Source organism: Peromyscus eremicus, chromosome 6 (genome assembly GCF_949786415.1).
Source record: "Peromyscus eremicus chromosome 6, PerEre_H2_v1, whole genome shotgun sequence".
Classification (NCBI taxonomy): Eukaryota; Metazoa; Chordata; class Mammalia; order Rodentia; family Cricetidae; genus Peromyscus; species Peromyscus eremicus.
This window is the reverse complement of record NC_081421.1, coordinates 126,991,090-127,008,315: the sequence shown is the minus strand read 5'-3', so window position 1 is coordinate 127,008,315 and position 17,226 is coordinate 126,991,090.

The following is a 17,226-nucleotide window of genomic DNA, read 5'->3' as shown; positions in this document are numbered from 1 at the left end:
TAATTTAATTAGAATTGCACATGGTGAGCATATTTTAAATTTCAAAAATGTAACTGCTAAAAATATTCAAATCAGTAGGGCAAACTGAAATGATGCATTAATTTCCTTATTTTTCATAATTAATTTTTAAAAAATACTGACAAGTATGGATGAGGACTTTTTGCATGCATTTTAAGAACCCACAGATAACATTTTAATTTAATAAATATTATTCAACATCATTTTAATTTTATATTTGGAATTCTAATGTGGAAATGGTATTTCTATTACTTTATGTTAAGTAAATGTCACTTCAAGTTTCCATGTAAATCAAAGCTTGTGCTCCAAATGGGGTAAGAGACACTTTATTCTGAGGCAAGTGTTAGTGACCATGGCCAAGTAGTATGGCTTGAAGTTAGCATAAAGGGCCCATTCCCCTGTGAGGTACATGATAAGCACAAAAAATGAGACAATTATTAACCAATGCATTTATTACTATGCTTGAGGGGACACCAGGTAGGCAGTTTGCAGCAGAATAGAAGAATGTTTTTGTAGGCATCTTACTTTAGAGTTATAAACTTTGCAGTTAATAGAAGCTATAGTCTGCTAATGCTACCAAGACTTTCTCGAAGTCCTTCCTATGACCTATAGAGATCTTAAGTCAGATACAGGAGTTGGTAGCAAATGGATATTAAAAGGAACAAGAAATACAGCCAAAGATAATTTTTCTCTCAGTTTCTGAGATTCAGTTTCCTGTAACCCCCACTGACCTTGAATTCACAGTATGGTCAAGTCAGACCTTGGGACTTGATCCTCCTGGATCTCCATCTCAAGTGTTGAGATTACAGGTGTACTCACCATGTCTGTTCATTTTGTCTCTTAATAACGAAAGTCTATCTCTCTGTAGTAGTGAGGTCTTAAAGAGTCAATCATCTGTGGATGCTCAGCATGGATGTAGCTTCCATGGAAACTTCAGATCAGGGTGTGTAGAAAATATCCTGACCCTCTCTAAACTTAGATCAGTTGTCTGCTGGAGCTTTTATCAGATTTCTCTCCAATAGTTGTTTTGTCACTAAAGGGTTTATATTTTTCTTTTTTTTTCTTTTTTTTTTTTTTGGTTTTTTTGAGACAGGGTTTCTCTGTGCAGCTTTGCGCCTTTCCTGGAACTCACTTGGTAGCCCAGGCTGGCCTCGAACTCACAAAGATCCACCTGCCTCTGCCTCCCGAGTGCTGGGATTAAAGGTGTGTGCCACCACCGCCCGGCAGGGTTTATATTTTTCAACTGAGAAATAACTGGAATAAAATAGTATTAAGTCTTTGATAGATCAATTTATCTAACACCTTTGAAGGTTTTGTAATATGCAAATAACTCTTCCCACTTACTATAAGGCTACTTTTAAAGAGGAAGAACTCTGGGTAAATATCATGAATATCACTGTGAGAATGATTTGTATTATAAAAAGTACAATAAGAATGACAATGAAAGCATTAGGCATCTTTAGTGGGAATGGGTAACTTACCATCTTAACAGCCAAATTTTCATAAAAAGGGTGGCATTTGTGCAGACACTCTCAAGCTAAATGTGAAGCCAGGAGAATGGAATTTTAAACAAAGGGAATGACTACGCTTAGACAATGCTGTGGGCAGATCCATGGAGAGTGTGTATAGCCAAGGTTTCATTTTTGGAACATCTCTCTTGTCTCCTTTGCTTCCTTATGTTGTCCCAATATTTCATATGTACAGACATTAAAAGCTGGGCTCCAACTATGAAAGGGAATATGTACTGGCCTCTTTGAGACAGGAGCTCCTTACCTCATATAATACTTTCTAGGTCCATGTATCTTCTTGAAAAATGTGTTTTTTCTTACAGTAAAATTTTATAGTTGAGTAAAATTTTACTGTGTATGTATGCCATATTTTTCTTATTTGGTGGTTATCTAGGTTATTTCCTTACCATTGTGAATACAGAAGCAAATGAACAAGGATGAGAAGTCCTTGTGTCCAACTCCAAGAGAGGCATGACTGGGTCATTGGTAGTTCCACTTCTGACTTTCTGATGAACCTGCACACTGATTTCAACAGTGGTTGCACTAGTTTATACTCCCACCTTCAGAGTAAAATTTCCTTGTCACCCACATCCTTGCAAACATTTGTTGTTAGAAATTTTCTCCATCAGAGCCTTTCTGACTGGGGTGAGAGGAAATCTCAAAATGGTTTTAAATTCTGTTGTTTTTATGCCTGAGGATGTTGAACATTTTAAACCATTTTACTGTCTTTGTTTCTTATTTTGAGAACTGTCTGTTCACTCAGCTCATCCACTGATTGGCAGTTTCATGTTAAAGATATCTAATTTTGTAAAAAAAGAGAAAGTAAGTGTAGATATGAGCCTACAGGAGGGTAAAGTAAAAAAACCTAAAAACAGATCTACAATAAAACTTCAGGACATAACCACAAAGAACTGCTAGACATACTTGCTCATCCATGCTCACTGTTGTTCTATTTACAATAGTTAGCAAAGACAAATAGCCTAGATGTCCATCACTGAGAAGTGGACAGTGAACTTGTAGTACACAGTGGAATTTTATTAAGGTAGAAAGAAATTGAATTTTGGAAATTTACTGCTAACTGGAAAACAATTATACTGAGTGAAGTAACTCAGACTCTGAAAGACAAGCATTGCATATTCACATTCATATGGATCCTAACACCATATCTTTATAGATCTATGACCTGACATGAACTGCCTGCAGAATTGCAATTGTCCAGAAGTGTGAAGGAAGTTTTCAGTGGAGGGGAGCAGTAGAATACAGACAATATGATGGGAAAAGTGGAATAACTGGAAGAGAGCTTTGAATAAGGAAGGGGAGGGGAGGGGGCAGAGAGTATAGGAGCAGCTGGAACAGAAATAATTAACACTAGGGATCTAAGAAAAGGCCATATGGAGGCTTAAAATTTATGTATGTTTCTGAAACAAATAAGCATATATGTATGTGTATGTATGCACACATGTGTGTGTGAGTGACAGCAGATGAATGTGTGTGCATGTATATGTGTGTTTACTTGGAGTTATCATACAGAGGGATAATGATCCTTCTAAAAGCCACAGGTTGTCAAGTGGAAAGCTAAGTGCCTATTGTGGGAAACTCCACCTCAAGTTGTTGGTCATGAGAGTCCTGACTTATGCCCCAAGTGTCATTGTTCTTACCCTTGGATGCTGTGAACCTTGATTGTAAGACCCTATGGCCGAAGACACCACACAGTTTTGCTAAAGGACATGAAGAAATCAAGTTTGTACTGGCTGGAAGTTCCTTCTCAACTTCTTAGATTCCATAGAAATGGAAAGCTGTATGCAGGCTGCTTGGAGGAAGACAACAGTAGCTGGTATGTCAAGATATGCCCAGGACTGGAATAGGAGCGTGGTGGCAGCCAGTGTCTCTCCCATTGGATTTAAGGTCTGCTCCACAGGAGGAAACACATGCCTGGTAAATCTGGCCAAGAACCCATGGCACAAAGATGGGAAGGGGTGGAAGTCAGGGAGAGACGGGAAAGAGGGGAAGTGGTGGGGGTGATCATGTTTAAAGGGCATCAAAGAATTCTCATAAATATAATACAGTATGTTAATATTATAAATCTTTTTCTAATTTACCAGCAGATGCATTAAAAAAATAATGAATTTAAAGGAGACAAATTTAGAAGTGACATGGACTAAATATAGAGTACTAAATTGGAGAATATTAGTGATTGCAGGTACTTGTCCTTTTCACTATGTCTGTGTACTCAAAGAAATCAATATAGAATGAAAAACACAAATAACAGACACTGAAAAGAACAAATGAAAATACTATAAACAGTGAAAACTTTAGGCATGTAAGGAGCACAGCTTCTCGGATTGAGGCAAGAACATTGCAGATGTCTCATCTCTATTTCCAGCATCAAAAACCTACACTAAATTTTTTAAAGAAATCTGAAAAAATATTCACTTTTCTGCTGTGGGATGTTCTATATGTTAAGTGTGTTGCTCTGATTGGTTAATAAATAAAACACTGATTGGCTAGTAGCCAGACAGGAAGTACAGGCGAGATAAGGAGAGAAGAGAATTCTGGAAAGAGGAAGGCTGAGTCAGAGAGACACTGCCAGCCGCCATGATAAAAATCAGGTGTTAAGATACAGGTAAGACACGAGCCATGTGGCAACTTATAGATTAATAAAAATGGGTTGCCAGGTGTGGTGGTGGCGCATGCCTTTAATCCCAGCACTCGGGAGGCAGAGCCAGGTGAGTTCGAGGCCACCCTGGTCTACCAAGTGAGTTCCAGGAAAAGGTACAAAGCTACACAGAGAAACCCTGTCTCAAAAAACCTAAATAAATAAATAAATACATACATACATACATACATACATACATAAATAAATAAATAAATAAATAAATAAATGGGTTAATTTAAGATATAAAAACTAGATAACAAGAAGCCTGCCATGGCCACACAGTTTGTATGCAATATAAAGTCTCTGTATGTTTACTCGGTTGGGTCTAAGTGGCTGCGGGACTGTTGGGTAAGAGAGATTTGTCCTGACCGTGGGCCAGACAGGACCAGGAAAATATAGCTACACTTTTCTAAAAGGAAAATTCATTGGAGGTCCTGGACATAAACCTAATACAAGAATGGTTAAATAAATATTATGCTTCTTCTTTATCAAGATATATAGATAAGTAGACAGACAGATGATACATAGATAGATGATATATTTGTCATATGTATGTATACACACACACACACACACACATATATATATATGGTAGGTGGGTGATAGATAGGAAGAGGGATGATAGATGATATATATATAGAGAGAGAGATCGATAGAGAGATAGATAGATAGATGATATATAGGCAAAAAATAGATCAAAAGGGAAGATAATAGATGTTTTATATTAGTCACATTGTGATAATGTCTATTTTTCAATGTCTTTAATACTGGTTAATTTTGACAAGTTGACCAGTGGGCTGTGGCTTAAGGAAATCTATATAGCTCTGTACCTAGAAGTCAGATTCTGGCTGCCTTTTCTTCGTTTCTGGGAGCCTTCATGGTTTGTGTATGTATAACCAACATCAATTTTCTGCATGAAGGCTGCTCTAAAGTTGAGAGATTCATTTTTTTTTCTTAGTTTAAATTTTTGATGGCTAGAGAAAAAGTTTCCTTAGGTTGTGGTGAACAGCTTGCTAATTTGACCCAAACACGATCCTTTCTGGTGTATTTTGTACTGAAATGCTAGATGTGAAATGAGCCTTGTTTTTTTGTTGTTGTAGATTTGGTGAGTTTGTCTGTATTGTCTTTTGGTTTGTTTTTCTTTTCTTCTGCTTTATTTAAACAGTCAACTAATTTCTTCACTGTTATTTGATGTTTTCATGCAGGACTTATTGTTCCAGGGTTCCTCCCTGTGCACCTTTGGGAAGTGACTCACCTCAGTCCACTTTTCTATTCCACAGGAGTTGTTCACATTCCCAAGCCTGGATGTCTTCTGAACAGCAAAGGTCCAGCCTGAGGAGGGAAGTGTTGACAGATTACCCTCCTATGTCATTTCTCTCTTTAGTATATTGGCCCCAGCTGGCCTGTGTCTAAGTCCCTGGTTTTCATTGCTTGTCTAAGGGAAGTAATGCAGTGTTCAACACAGAGGTTCCATTTGTAATGTTACCCTATACTTTTTGTGTTTTGGGATGGGGTTAATGGCCTCTGTGGCTGTAAAAGCCCTACAGGCCTCAACTGCACACCTACTCTACTGTGCTACTTCAGACCAGGATACAGGCCTTACTAGACATCTACTCTGCATCTCTTAGATCTTAGAAATGCCCAGAACCATGAGGAAATGGAACTTTTTGCAAACAGACTTGTAAATGTGCTTTGCCACAACAGTCTGAACAAATACATTGGTGAACTTTCTATAGAGCAGGAAGAGATAGGAGATGATTAATTGCTTGTATAAAGTTGAGAACTTTTCTAAACACCCAGATCACTTTTCCAAATGGGTTTTTCTACCTATTAGCAATCGTCATCACAGTTGATTGAGTTACAGAAAGAAAAAGGACAGAAATAAACCAAGATGATAAACTAAAATGAAACACCAAAAGAACAATGACAGCAACAGCAAAAAAAAATCTTTTATCAATTGTTACACACAGAATTTCAGGAGCACCATCTGTCTCCAAACGTAAGATTTAGCTCAGATCCAGTTTTCTTTTTCTTCATGTTTGGATATTCCTTCATTAAATTCCGTATCACTGCCTCGTGGTGAACAAATAGGTTGCCTGATTCCTTCTTAGATTTTGTTTGGTTGGACTGCACTCTGTCTACTGTGTTTCATTTGGAGTTGCGTCTGATTTATACAGAGTTTTAACCTATCACTCTCAGTGTTTTAAAACTTTGTTTCTTCCATCCTGTGTTAAAGCTAAGGACTGAGTGCAAAGCCACAGAAAGCCCTGCTGTAACCAAGAGAGAAGTGAAAGCAGTGAAGACTTATTCACATCAGGGCAGTAAATAATTTTGCCTTCCCTGCTCATGCACTTGTTGCTGTAAAAGACTTCCAGCAATGAAATTAACATTTCAAAGCCCAGGGGCCGTTCTAGAGTTTAGTAGTATTGTCAGATGTTCTTTTCAAATCTCAGCCTTATAAAATGGGTGGAAGACATTCTTGTAAGAGAAAGAAATGTTCCTTCCCCTCTAGTAATGAAGATGTTTTTAAAGCAAAGATTGAACGTGATTTTCTAGGTGGTAAAAATATAATGTGTTTCTCTGTTTTTTACATTAGGGTAACAATTTGGCAGTCACAGAGCAATCTTGGCCATGTATCTGAAAACATAAAACCCAAACACTTGTAGCTGCCAGGTGTCTAATTTTCTGCTTGTCACACTGAGGTGTATGAACTAGGAAGCTATTTAATTTTGTATAACTTCAGCAAGCCACATCAGCTAAGCTGGAGTTTTATGTGGCCCTTTCATTCTTATAGACTCCTATGGGCTTCCTGCATGTACTATAAAGAACCAAAATACAAACCAAAATATGTATACTTCAAAGGAGATAAAATGCCCAAACTCTTACCTGGAGAATGAATGGCTTTGCTCATAAATTTTATCTATGGAAAATAGCTGAACTGATAAAAATTGTAATAAAGGTTTTAAAAAAATATAATCACCTATGTAGCATTTAAGGTATTATGTCGATTTACAATCAGTTTGGTTTTCTTATGAATAAATCCAAGGCTAAAGAGATCACATCATCAAGTACTGTGTGCAGATCTGTAGCCATGCCTTCTGTCTGCTCTGAAGAACAGAGTCCAGCTCTCATGAAATGTGACCCACACTCTGATAAAACAGTTGGCAGAAATATGGATGTGACTCCTTGACTGGAAGTCACACATATAAAGTCAGCTGCTTGTTGTCAGTGTGCCAAATGCCTAGTAAGAGAAAAAAGTCATGGTGCCTGTTAAAGATGATCCATTAGAGTATTGCAATGGAGTCTCAAGGGAGGAGGAGAAGTTGTGCTCAACTCCAACAAGAACTATGATTTTTAACCAAGGAACACTCATGGGTGGAAGTAGCTGGAGGTTGGAAAATAACTAGAGAGGTAAAGGAAATCTCTGCTTGGTAAATTCCACAGAACCCAGTAAAGGTAAGCCCTGCTGAAAAAACAGAGCTAGAAGTGGGTGATACACCTCAGACACAGAGGGTTGTCAGAGAAAAAGGGGGATGATCTTTGGTCCACCAACCTTAGTTCTACAAGGACACACAGTTAAACCTAGCTCTGCCTAGTTCAGCAGCAGGCTTCACCCTGATAAAAGCTGGGTCACAGCAAGTCTCTGTCAGGTATTATTAACTCAGTGACACATATAACTAACCCGAGGGTCTTCTTAGCAGCCTCTGTTTAATAACTAATTGATTGAAATCAATTTCTAAAGTCCTTCATTTGCTCCTTCATGTTACTCTGATTTAGTGCAGGAAAGGAAGAAGAAAATCTCCTCGTTCCTTAGGGACGAAGGTGAAGGTGTGTGTGGAACAGATACAGGGGTTGAGGGATGACACTTCCTAAGGAAAGAAATCATTTGAGTAAATGTTTGAAACAGCTAACAGCAGTGATTCCCTGAGCCATTAAGCACCAGAGAGTTTACATACCAGGCAGGAGAAAAAGTCAACAAACCCGAGCTTGGTGCCTGATACACTGATGCTATGGAAAGGTCGAGCGAACTACGGTTGACCAACATTTTCATAGCCCTGAACAAAGAAGGACAAAGCAGATTAATAATGAATTTACAATTGACAAAAATCATTAGGCTACAGAGACGTTTCTGTGAATTCAGATCCCATCTGACATTCACCATATTACGGCTCATGCCCATGTAGATGCCGGCAATTAGCTGTGAGCTGCTGTGGCCCAGTTAGCTGAAACACAGATCAATGCTGCTATTATGAAGACAAAATCAGCACACCAAAATGCTTTCTTCGCACTGTCTAACATCATCCATATTGATGTTTTCTGTCAATATATAATAATACACTGTCACACTTGATGGGACAGGAGGAACCGATTACACAGAAATTGTACTGGAATATGTTTTTAGACATTGTTTCTCAGCAACAGTGTAATCAAAGTGCTTATCGATTCAGAAACTGACTGCTTGTCCCCACATGATGCAGGCAGCAGCAGCATATGTTACTTATTCTTATTCATTTCACAGTTGTGTTTAAAGGTGTTGGTTAAAGGGAAAATATGATTTATTCTTGTATTCCTCTCTTGCCTTTTTGGCAAAATCTATGAAACTGTCAATGATTCCTCATCCTTTCTCTGCAAACTTAAAGGTTTTGGTTTTCAAAATTCAGCCAAGAATGATCCTATTTTTTTCAACTGTTTTCCTCACCCTAGTCTGAAATTATCATTTCTTATCTAGATCTAGGATGCTTGTGTATACTCTTAACCAATTTCTTGAGGCCTCAGTGCATTTATCAAAACCAGTGTCCAGATGCCATACTTCTGCTCAAAGAGTGGTAACTGTTTTCCATGTCTATCAGGGTAAGCCACATCTTTGAGGGACTCAATAATGTTTCCCAAAGCTCAACACTTCATCATTCTCCTGATTACCCCCACTCAGGCCTGATTCATCACCAGCTAGGCTCCATCTCCTATGACTTTCCTTTGTTTTGAACTGCCATTTTGCTATCCAAGACCCTCAAGGAGACCTAGATCTCTCATATCTTCTTCTTGGTGCATCCCATACATGAAAATGTCAGTTTTCCATTTGAGTGTTTGTGAGATAGTTAAGATTAATTTTCAATTCAGCCAAACTCTACCTACACCTGGGATATGGATCTTTGGTCGTGATTGTGAAGGATTTTCTTAATTGGGTTAATTGAGGTTAATTGAAGTATGAAGAATTACCATGTGGGTGAGATAGTTTCATGGGCTTAGCTCAGGACTGAGTGAAAAGGACAGAAGCTGCACAGCATGCATATATCTAATGTCTACTCTCTGCTCTTTAATGCCTTGGGCTCCTGCTCCTATGACTTCCCCTCAGTGATGTGCTAGAACCTGGAATTTGATCTGAAATACTCAACATCATATTATCACAGCAACAGAAATAGAAACTAAGTCTACCTTGATGGGTGATACCACTCTGTATGCTGTGAATGTGTTGCTCTGATTGGTAAATAAATAAAATGCTGATTGGCCAGTAACCAGGCAGGAAGTATAGGTGGGAAAAACATGCAAGGAGAATTCTGGGAAGAGGAAGGCTGAGTCAGGAGATGCCAGTGAGCCACCCAGGGAAAAGCATGTAATGGCACACAGGTAAAGCCATGGAACTCATGGCAACGTATAAATTAACAGAAATGGACTGAGTTTAAGTGTAAGATTATAGCCAAATTTCTGAAAACAGTCTTATTAAATAAGAAACACAGAGCCAAATATAGGGGTGCAAGCTGTAGGGATTAGAGCAATAGCCGCCAACTAACCTTAGCTCACCATGTTGCTGTAGCTTCCCAAGAGAGCCTCTTCCTGTTTGACCTGCACCTTTATTGCCTTCCTGTTCTGCCTTCTCATTGGATCTAAACCCAACCACATGACTTCCTCATCACTGCCTGTCTATACAGACCTCTAGGTCTCTATGGTTGGTATTGGGATTAAAGGCCTGTGTCACCATGCTTTGTTGTGTTGTTGAACACACAGAGACTGTGCCTGCCAAGTGATCAGATTAAGGGCTTGTGCTACCTCACCTGACTTCTGTTTATGGCTGGCTATGACCGCTGATTTCCAGGCAAAATTTATTTATTAACACACAAATAAAATGTCACATTTCAGTACAAATAAAATATCACCACATTTTCCCTTCTTTTCTAATAAAAATAAAAATGAATACAAAAGTATAACTAATATAAGAAAACCTATATAGAATAAGTACCATAACTATAAAATATATGCAAGCAATAAATACCTCAACAATGTCTAGTCCATTTGCATTTGAGAAACTCAGAGAAAATATTTCATTATCTATCCTATTTTGGTAAATCCAAAATGTACTTGATTCACTTTCTATCCTAAAGTATTACCAACAGAAAATTATCTTATACTGTCTTTCAAATTTATACACTTTACACCTCTTTAGTGAGTTTCTTTTCTGAAATTCTTAACAAGGAAAACTATAACTATCTAATCTTCAACTAACTATAACTATATCTAATTTTCAACTCCCTCAGAGATCCAAGAAGGAAATAGTATTACCTAGTAAAGGAGGAAGTACAAACAAGCAGCTTCCAAAAAATTGTGAGTTGACAGAAACAGCCAGCTGCTTGGACATTCACCTGAGGTTTCTCTGCAACATTGGGGCATCATCTTCAGGCTATAAGCTTGGTGTATCTGACAGACTCATTTGTGAAGTAGGATGTACACAAGGCCTACAGCTTGACCTCTCATTCAGTGTGAGTATTCCATGTACCAGATAAGCCTGATTTCTACCAGTGTCTTATAATGATTCAGGATTTTAAATTCTGGAAATTGTTGGTGTTTTTGGAATTCCACTGTCCATTTTTCTTGGCTTGTAGGTGGCTTCATCTTGGCATCTCATTCTTCTCTGCATCCCATTCATCCCATTCTAGTCAGTAGTAGGCCTGAGCTAAAGACCAAGCAGTTATAATTAATATAAGCTTCTGAGTGATTATTTTATAAGTGGGCCATTGGTCTGCAAGGGCTTGGCAGGACCTGAGAAAACTTTCAACCACATTTGGCACCCAATGACAGGTGATATCACTCTGTATGCTGTGAATGTATTGCTGTGATTGGTTGATAAATAAAACACTGATTGGCCAGTAGCCAGGCATGAAGTATAGGTGGGATAAGCAGACAAGGAGAATTTTTGGAAAAGGAAGGCTGAGTCAGGAGATGATATCCCACCATCCAGGGAGTAGTATGTAATGGCACATAGGGAAAGCCATGGAATACATGGCGACGTATAAAATAACAGAAATGGGCTGAGTTTAAGTGTAAGAGCTAGTCAGTAGTAAGCCTGAGCTAATGGCCAAGCAGTTTTAATTAATGTAAGCCTCTGTGTGTTTACTTGGGGGATGCAAGTGGGAGAGATTTGTCCAGATTGCTGGAAGGCTGGGAAACAGGAAATCTTCCAGCTATACTACCTTTAAGTAGACTGTTTATTGTGAACTGCAGCTTCAATGATGTTTTCTTTTGTATGTTTTATTTTCCTTTGTAGTTATGAAAACAACTATCTAAGTATATCGGTTTAACGTTGAAAACAAACTTAATATGACCACAAGTTTGATTATTGTAGATGACTAACTACCAACCTGCATTTCTTAATTATACATTACATTTTTAAATGAGATGCATAAGCACAATACCCAAAACAAGAATAGAAACATAATACAGTATAACCAAAATAATTTTAGGTTTGTATCAATATACCAAAATCCATACCAATGAAAAATATTTGAGGTTAATAATTATCTTTTTATCCTATATTCCTGTATCTTCCCCCAATGATGACAAACACGCATAACCCACTGAATGACTAAAAATAACCCACTCCACCTCTTGGGAATGTGGATGTTGTGTTCTCCAGACTGCTTCCTGTTGTCTGTGGGTTACAGCATCTTTAGGGAGCCTAAGAAAATTGAGATAATGGTCAAGTCCTGGAAAAACTAGTTGTAACATTTGTTGCCCAGTCTCTGTGCAATGAAAAAGTGCAAGGCTTATCTGAAGTCCTGGCTAAAATAGTCTGGGAACTGGACCATCTCAGCCAGCAGCCTTGAATCTGTTCTGGATGCAGAGGCACTCTGAGAGTCTGGATCACCTGGGCCACCACTTTTTTATTGGTGTCATGTCACTTTGCTCTGAAAACACACAAACTTACAAAAGGTAACATACACATCTGCATTAATACAAGTATGGACTGTGCATTGTACACAAGCCAGCCCGAGATGATTTTTGTTGTTGTTGTTGTTTGTTTGAGCAGGTAAATTATTATATGACATGTCTTCTAGTTTTTCTAGGTTTATTACTTTATGTCTGTAGCCAGGATTTTCAGAGTGTTTTCCTCAATCAAATCTGAACTTTGTCAATCTTGAATGAGTCCACATCCTTTCATTTCCTGTGGAAACAAAAGCATAACTTCTTTCCCAGGGCAATACATTTTCTGACTTCCACTTTAAAGTTGAGAAATTCCTAAAGTATCTCTGCTGGTTTATTTCAGCAGTCCCTGTTAGAATCCCAAGTCTCTCATTAGCAATCAAAACATTCAAAGTCAACAAGGCAACATAAAGGATCCAGACTCCCTGTGTATTTTTCATCTTTTTGTGGCTTTTCCCCTTTATATTACTTTATACTTTCTTTAAAGATTTTACTTCATTATTTATAAACTATTTACTTTTTTCTATGAGTATCTATACCCATTTTCTTTTCTATCTTAAGCCTACACACATTTTTAAACACACTGTAATCTGTTTAGTTTTTTTTTTAATCTGAACCTGCTTCACTAAGTGCCTGCAGCTGCACATTTGAAGTGTTCTCTGATGCATGAGCCAAACTATAACCTGTTAAGTGGCTTTGCACTGGTGGTTTTGTGGCTGGCTCCACCCCTGCTTGGGTCAATGAAAGCCAAACTTTATGCCTCCGTTGAGATCTGCCTTCAACTGGGAGGTGCTCTTAGAAGCTGGTGCCCTGTACTGTGGCAGGTGTTTTTACTTAGCTTTTTGTTTCTACTTAATCTACTGGCTTCCCCCCACCCCTAGCTATCTCAGACCCTATGTGGAAATTCAGGCCCCATGTTGGAATGCTAAATATCACAGGTTTTCTCTTGGGCCACCAACCAGCTCCCAAATCATGACATGGAAATTTCTTATCAGTTATGAATGCTCAGCCTCATTTTTGGCTCATTTCTTGCTGGAGAAATAACCTAACCTATTTCTCTTCATCTACGTTTTGCCTTGGGGCTTTTTACTTTTCTTTCCTTCTTTATATCTTACTCTGTCCAGCTGGCTGGTGGCTGGCTGGCTGGCTGGCTGATCCTGGGTATCTCCCTCTGTTTGTTCTTGTTCTCTCCTCTCTTCCTTTGCCTAGATTTCTCCTATTTATTTTCTTTGCCTGCCAGCCCCACCTATCCCTCTCCTGTGTAGCTATTGGCTGTCCAGCTTTTTATTAGACCAATCAGGTGCCTCGGGCAGGCAAGGGGAAACAGTAACATATCTTTACATAATTAAACAAATGCAGCATGAACAAATGTAACACATCTTTACATAGTTAAATATTCCACAGAACCCTGCCACCAGCTAGTAATCAAGATTCCCAACTTATTCCTCTCTATTTCTCTTTCTCCCCTCCTCTTTCCTCCAGCCTAAACCACTATCTAGCCTACAGGCTGGCCTTGTAATCTTGTCTCAGCCTCCCAAGTTTTGAGATTATAGGCATGAGATTCCTCAATAGGAATGAGGTTCAAAATTCTAACAGGTAAAAGTCAGCAATATTTTACTATGGGGGTATTTCTACCATAGTAATGTAAAAATCGACACTGTTCTTCTTCCAGATTGTTGACAAATACATTTTTTCCTTTTTTAAAAATCTCCATTATGTCAGCAGCATCAAAGAAAACTGCATACCTGCAATTTTTGATGCACTGGGAATGTTTAGCAAGTTTCTGATCCTGATGGAAGATATGGACTTTTTCCTTCGGCTCTGCAGAAATCAGGGCTAACCAAGGTTGGAACAAGCAGAGAACATTTGCATCACATCATAGCAGTGGAGAATTTTGCAAAACCACTCATGTAAGTCCTGAGAAGATTAGAGAAGCAATGTTGGATAGATAGCCCATTAATTAAAGTGTTTCCTTGTGCACCCTCCCACCCAACCTAATTACTCAAAGTGTGAGGCCATTCTTTGTTCCCACCATCATAAATTTGACTTCCCTAACTTAATGAGGGGGAGGATGGGCAGGTAGTTTTAATCATGATTAGAAAATAACTTCTAAGTAAGGTATGGTATGCAGACTCTTCCACAGCAGCTGTGGCTCTGTGGTGAGAATATTCCATAGAAGGGAAGGGTTCTAATTCATGGAGGCTTGCAAAAATAGAGTTAATATCTACCTCTCTGTGAATAAAGATGCAGATTCACAGTCTATCCTCTTACCTTCTGAATAATAGGTATCTAAAAACCCCTTTTATAGGCTAAAGTCATGGGAATTGTTGTAATTGAACAATATTGCTTATTTTGAAATTTTAATATTATTTGTGGAAGGGCAAAGTAATTGTCAGCTTTTTCTGTCTGTAAAACCCACATGAATGACCAGTATATAGTATACTGATTAGGCCAGTGACCAATGAAATAGAATTTAATTTACAAGAATTTAAAAACCTAATAGCTTGCATTGACTTCTCCAATAATTATCATGAAGAATAGAACAAGTGTTAGCTTAAGCTCTAAGGTGTAATACAGAATGGATATGGATCAGCATTGCATTTAGTGTTTAAACACTGATGTGAGTGCTGGAAAAACCACACACATGGACCTGCACACAGACTGATTCAGGGTGTTAATATACATTTAACAAAGGTGAAGACATTATTCTGAACATGGGTTGGAGTTAGTGTATGGGAAGGCATAAGACAATATAAAAAGGACTTCATGTCTTTACTTTTCTAAAGTTATGGGCGATAAAACACAACTTAATATTCAAAGATAAATCCAAGATAAGAAAAGTGAAGTATACATATGGGCTTTGTCATTCTCATGATAGACATGTTCTGCTCCATCCAATAGTTTCCCTTCCTGAGCACACAGCCCCAAAGGCACACTTTCCCTTTTTTCATTGACAAACTCACTCTAAACATGGAAGCACCACATATGACTGGGAAATTTGAAGACATTTATAATAGTTTAGGGAAAAGGTGTCTATCTTCATTGTTATGTTTCTAACACACAAGTGTAAAGTTTGTCAGAATTGCAACATATTTGTTTGGAAGAGTTTTACATTCACTTTCTTATTTGTAATACAAAGTATGATGTGGAAATCTAACAAGAGTTAAAAATGGCAATGATTCAGATTCTGGATACTTATTACTGATGAATGTGTTTGTGTGTGCATGAATATGTATATATAACATACAGACTTAAATACTACACATAAACATATATTTCAGAACTTCACTTTATTTACTATAATAATCCTTTAATGTTTCTTACATAATCTTCATAAAAACTTACTATGATTCCTTTGATAAGACTACTCATGAAAGGCTAGAGAGATGGTCAGGAGTTAAGAGCACTTGATGCTCTTCCAAATGACCTGGGGTTCAGCTCTCAGCACCTACATAATGATTCACAACATTCTTTAATTCAGTCCCTCGGGATCTGACACCATCTTCTGGCCTCTAGGCACTTCACATACATGGTACAGAGACATACATGCAGACAAAAACCTGTACACATAAACTAACAATAAGAAATAAATTAAAAAGACTACCTTATTTATCATAATGCAGATTCTCATGGTTTAAATTTAGACCATTTCCAATTTTTACTTCTTTTACAATAGCATCATATGAGGTAGTTGATTGATACTGACAACTATTCAGCAGTAATAATTATTTCTTTTTTCAAGTTGCTCCCAAGCTCATTTTTGCTCTATACTAAATAATTAACAGTATCTTTTAAAATTACCAGTTTTATACATGGAAATTTTATCAGTTCATATACTTGAAAATTGTTTCCATGTCTATTGGTCACTTATGTATGAACTTTAGTTAATTATTTATTCATACAAAGATACAGTGTTTATGTTTATATTGTGGGAATAGATTTTTCATATTGTAAGAATTACTGTTCGGGGAGCCTGTGTGTCTGTGGTGCATGCCAGGGACATTTTTGAATTGTTTATATTGCAGCTGACATTTAATAATGTAGAAGGCCAGCATGCATGTCCACTGCATTTATTAATATTCTTTGATTCTGCTTGGCTCTAAACTCTACTAGTATTTGGAATGAAGCTAGTCTCATTTCTGACCAAAAGAGATGGGTCATGTGACTTGAGAAAAGCCAATCAGCACATTCTGTTCTTTGTGCCATCACAAATACTCTAGGACATGACACAAGTCTAGGAGAAGGTTAAATATTGTGCAAATTTCCTACAAACAAATGAAAATTTCTCATTCCCTTTCCTTCTCTTTTTTATATGGTGATTGTGGCATGGCCCTGGACAACCTGGAAGCATTTACAAATAATAGTGTTTCATTTATGCAAAGCCAGTAGTAAATCCTCAAACACACCCATATTTACACTGTTTACTTGGGTCAGTTTAGAAAGATAAATTTTCCTGAAGCCACTTAAGTTCAGCTTTATGTTTCTCATAGCAGAAACTTTTAATTGATAATTAGGAAAACTGAAATTTGCAATCCTTACCCCAGTTTATCAATAAGAATTTCTTTTCATTATTTTATGTGGAAAACTGAATATCTGAGGAACCATAAGTTCTCAGACCCCTCAGCATGTTAGTCCATTAAGATTGAACACTAAGGTACCTTTCCTCCATTGTGTAATGATGCAGCTCAAATGTGATAACATTAATTTTAGAACTTACCTGCACTTTATTGTTTTATTTAATAAATGAAAGTGGATTAATGCTCATGAATATCTTATGAAGCAAGTGAGGGATTGGCTTTTCATTTATCTGGCAGAGCAGCTTCTTGTGTCATGAGCTGTTGAAGGAATTAC